Here is a 5,434-nt window from a genome sequence, read left to right on the forward strand (position 1 = left end):
TCGAGCTCAGACCCGAAGGAGGTATTTACGTCTACAAACAGAGGCGCAACACGCAAGACCTATCTGGGTACATGCCTTGAAAGGAACACGACCTACACGCTAGACAGCTCACACGGGATCATGGAGTTTGAGAGTCAATGAAGAGCGATGTACATCAAATTATTCTTTAGTTTGTCTTATATATTCTTGCGGTAAATCGCTACAAGATAACCAACTCCACGATTTGATCAATGTCTTAAAAGTAGTTGAACTTGTTATTATCCTACACTTCCGTGAAACTGACAGCATCTGTACCTCGGTTCTTACTTTTGTCACCAACTTTATATATGAAGGAGTGCTTCTTTGAATTCACGGCTGCATCTTACTGCCCGTTTACGAGAACGCCCGGATACGTACGTCTTTTTAGCTTAGCACAACGTCACTAGGAACTCGTCTCACAAGCGTGCACGGGATTCTCTCTCGGACGACGGCATTGCGTCTCCTATCCTACTTCTTCATAGCCGTCTAACTTACCTAGATATCTTGCTTTGCCTCGCTTATTACGCAGACCATCTATAGGCCTCTTCACTACTCACTCTCTCTAAAGACCCTTCATCATCATGTCACTGAGGTTCGTCTTCAGCCACTGCAGCTTGGGTGGCGTTGTATTAAACCGTCCCTCACTTTAACAAGTTGTATGGTGCATGCATAGTGTTCTCTTCACAGCTTTGTTGCAGGACCATGGCTTGCTCATCAACCTCCTGTTATATACACTTTAGTCCTAACATACCGCTTAATAAACTGATGGTCGATCTTCCTTTACATTTAATAAATTCGCGGAGTGTCGCGCTCAGAATGTCGGATTCTTTCGTGTACAAATTTAATATACCATGACCTGGTCCCGACTCCTGTCTTTACATTACATCAAATGAATGTTCGGACTTCTGTACGCTACTATAATGTCGGTCCGATGCTCTGTCGGTTTACATAATATCAATATGGTGTTCTTCGCGCTCCCGAATATAGTCTTTACTCTATACGACTTGAGGGTCTTCGACCGTGCGGTGTCTTTATCCCGATTAATAATTGTTATTGTCCGACTCTGTACTTTATCATTAATAAATGATTGGTCGACTCTGTCCTCTTGGTACTTTTATTCAATAGAAAGGTGGCATTGGTTTGAGCTCTGCGGTGCTCTTTACATTCTCAATAAATGACCTGGTCGACCTGTACTTTAGCATCTAATAAATGATGGCCCGATCTGTAATTTAAATATGATGGTCGATACTCGTACTTTACATTAATAATAGAGTGTCGATCTGTACTTTACATTAATAATGATGGTCCGATCTGCTCATTCTTAATTAAACTTATCGGTAGATTGGTCTGTTTCGTTGAATTCAATGAAATGATGGCTTCGATCTGTCTTTTACATTAATAAATGATGGCGATCTGTGTTACTTTATCATCTAATTTCAAATGATGGTCGATTCGTCTGCTAACCTTTATAGTAAAGGTCGACTAATGGCGTTGGTCAATCTGTCTTTACATTTATAAATGATGGGTCAATCTGATCTTTACATTAATAAATGATGGTCGATCTGTCTTTACATTAATAAATGATGGTCGATCTGTCTTACCATTAACATAAATGATGGTGACTTGTACATGATTTTATTCTAACTAAAAGCCTGTGTATTTTCCCCCCGGTGATCTGTACTTTCTTAATTAAGGATGGAATGGTACGATCCTGGTATAGTTTATACTTCATTAATACTAGCATGGTCGATCTGTACTTTACATTAATAAATGATGGTGATCTGTACTTTACGCATTAATACTCATTATGAGTAGGTCCGAGTTCATGTACTTTGAGAATAAAGTGTATATCCTGCGTCCAATAACTGTACTATAACTCCACATTAATATAATACTTGTTATGATACCGACCTATTAGTGAGGCTATATAGATTCAGGTTTTTAATACACATGATATCGTTGATTCTGTCTTCACATTAAAAAAGATGTGGTAGACCTAGGGCTGTGTTACTATGGTAAAGGACTAATAAAAGGCACCAGGACCGTTTGGCAACATACCGTGCTGTGTGTCTAGAACCAGCAATTCTTCCCTCGCCCATACGGGTCTGTTGGCTTCGCACTACTGTTAGGTGTCTGAATGGCTCTGCACAACGTGATAACACAGGCTTCCCACTCATAGGGTCTTTTCTGACTTGTTTGCAGCCCTAGGGCTTCTGGGGTTGTGCTACCCTGAAACAACGTGATACACAAGGCTCTTCCCATAGGGTCTGTGTTGCACTGGCAAAATTGTAAGGCTCTGCACAGACGTCGATTATATTCAACCAGAGGCTCAGGTTCTTGGAGCACATAGGTTCTTGTGTTGTCACTGACGGCTGTGGCTACTGCTTACCCATAACCGTTTGACTAATTACAGGAGCGGCTCTTCTCACCATAGGTGGTCTGTGTTGGCACTGGGGCTGTGGCTCTGCACGTCGACATCTTGTGACCCAAACCACAACAGGCTCTTCACTTCCAATTTAGGGTCCCTTGTCTTGTTTGAGACGGCACTCACTCGGCGCTGTGGTCTGCCAGATTTAACCGTTATATGAACTTAGTCATACTACCAGGATCTTCCCCCATAGGGTCTCTGTGCTTTCAGCACGACTTTCGGCTGATTGCGCCTCCGATCTTCGCCAAACCGTGATAACACAAGGTCTTCCCCATAGTTGGTTGCTGTGTTGCGCTACAAACTGGGCTGATGGCTCTGCCAAAGTGATGTAACGACGAAGGAGGCTTCTATGGAGGGCGCATGAGGATTTTTAGTAGGTTCGCAATTTATTGGCTCTTGGATGTCGGTGGTTTGTGGGTCAGTTTGGTGCTGGAGTTCGAACGTGATATATATCTCAAATTTATACTATTAAGGCTCTGCGGGTTTCCTAGGTATGTTGCATACGTGGTCCTAGGTTGTGTTGCTGAGTCCACTCGTGAGCTTGTGGCTCTGCAAGTGCATATTTGCTAGTCGACATCTGGTCGTTTCTTACCTCTGAGTCAGGACCGGTGAGGGGGGTGGTCGTCTGTCTCACTCTGCAGCTAGTGATAGAGGCGCTCTGTCTCTCGGTGGGACTCGGTACAATTCGTTCTCTGATGGGCTTAAAGGTCTGATAGGTAGGGTTTGAGAGAGAGTGAGTTCTCGACTTTCAGTCTCAGAGATCTTCGTTCGGTCCACCTCAGAACGCTTTTCAGGGACAGGTGGTTCTAGGAGGTCGGCATGCCGAACTTGCATGTAGAATATTGGTCTGCTTATACTAGTTTACTAGTCTGAGGCTGGCTGTAGGGAAGGGGGAGGGTTATCAAACTTGCATTTACACTTTGTTCCTCGATACTTTGTAGATAGGAGTTATGATGATGGGTACTTATGGGCTGAGGCTACGGGTGGTAGAATTGTTTAGTTGTGCGTGCTAGGAAGGGGAAAGGCTGCGTGGACTCCGCTATCTGGGAGTCTGTTCTGGGCGGTAGTGTTTGTGCTTATATAGTTGGTTCTTTACAACTGGCTATATCGATCTTAGGGTGTTGCTCGTGGGATCGGTAGTTCAATCGGGCATCTATGACATCTTTACCTAGAGAGTTTACCCAGGTACATGTTTTGGCGCATAGACAAGGTAATGGGAGGTGATCTGGCACATAAATTGTACATATCGGATTCATGATTTAATGCGGTATTTAGATTTCTTATTTTGGGCAATAATTTAACTCACGTCAGAGGACGCTTGATCACAAACTCATATAGGTACAACACTAACCTTAAACTAATATCAGGCTTAACAATACTAGAAACCTACAGTAGGGCTAAAAGTCGCAAACGCATCAAACACGTTTGGTAGAGTCACAAAGGTGTTTGAGTTGACGTATTAGGCTCTATTGGGCATTGCTCTATGAAATTGAGTGGTGGTACTTCTATAGAAATAACTAGGCTCTGTGTGGATAGCGCACTGACTTAATTTATAATAATCTTTATAAAGGGTCTGTTTACTAAGTCTATTTAATTTGACACTACTCGTGTGTTGTGGGTGAGTTGGAGAGTGAATACGCATTTTTGTTCTCCTGATGTCGGATGTTGTCTATTATGGGTATTTTAGGCTAAGAAGCAAGTTAAGGTCGTTTGGGCCGGACGAATTTTTCTTGTGATGCATTACCAAATTGAGGTGATTCGCTCCAAGTGCTTATTATTGAATGATTTGTATCTGAGTGTTGGACAGTGGTGTGAGTTTCATACATCTTGTATTTCAGATGGGGGTCTAATCATTTTTCAGAAGCACTGAGAATATGTCTGTTATGAGACTGCGTAAACATTTAAGTTCTTGTCATCTCTTCTTGCGGCTCATCTTCATCGTAACCTTTTGGGTCTCTCAGCGCGCTGTTACGCATTTCTCTCTACGATATCTTCTCTCCCTTACCTCCTCGCGTCTTCACTCCGCTCTCTCCCTTCTCTGTGGTTCTCTCCAGTTGTCCTCCTCGTCGGTTCGTGCGTCATCTCAGTCCCTTCTCACTCTCTTTTCCCCTGCTTCTCGGGCCTTTTGGTCTTCAACATCTGGTGTCGTAAGTGGGGTGGTAGGCTCTGTTATACTTATGTTCTCCGTCATCTCTCCATTAGCATCTTCTGCTCCCTCCCTCCTTCTTTCTCACTCCTCCTCTCTCTCACTCTCCTCCGCCTCTCTCATCCTCACTCCTTCTCCTGTCTCTCCACTCTCCTCTTCTTCCACTCCCCTCTCTCTCACTCACTCCCTCCTCTCACTCCCTCCTATCCTCTCTCTCTACTTCCCTCATCCCTACCCTCTCTCACTCTGCTCCATCCTCTTCCATCAAACATTTCGCTTACATCGGCAATACATTGCTAAACCGTGTATGTGACCAATAAACTTTTATCTGTACCTTTTGATTTGATCTCCTCCCTCTCACCCCTCCCTCTCTCCTCTCTGAAAAACAAAACCTCTTGCTTCTCTACACACCCATGATATCCTACATGAAGACGATGTAACACGTCTCATAAAATGGTGTGGATTAGTGGAGCCTTTAGGGACAAACTGAGCCAAGATAAGCAGGGATGGGTCATCAGTCTATCTATTCATAATAAACCTTCTTGGTATCAGATTTTTATACTAGACCACTTTTCCAGCGCAATTCACTATGCAAATTACCAAATGACTTAGTCATCGTCTGGAAGATAGAGAGAGAGAAAGAGAGAGAGAGAAAGAGAGAGAGAGGTAAAGAAAGGGAAAGAGAGAAGAAAGAGAGGGAAAGAGAGAGAGAGAGAGAGAGAGAGAGAGAGAGAGAGAGAGAGAGAGAGAGAGAGAGAGAGAGAGAGAGAGAGGAGAGAGAGAGAGAGAGAGAGAGAGAGAAGAGAGAGAGAGAGAGAGAAAGAGCGAGACAGAGACAGAGA

The sequence above is a fragment of the Salvelinus sp. IW2-2015 genome, unplaced genomic scaffold (assembly GCF_002910315.2).
Source record: "Salvelinus sp. IW2-2015 unplaced genomic scaffold, ASM291031v2 Un_scaffold2566, whole genome shotgun sequence".
Taxonomy (NCBI): domain Eukaryota; kingdom Metazoa; phylum Chordata; class Actinopteri; order Salmoniformes; family Salmonidae; genus Salvelinus; species Salvelinus sp. IW2-2015.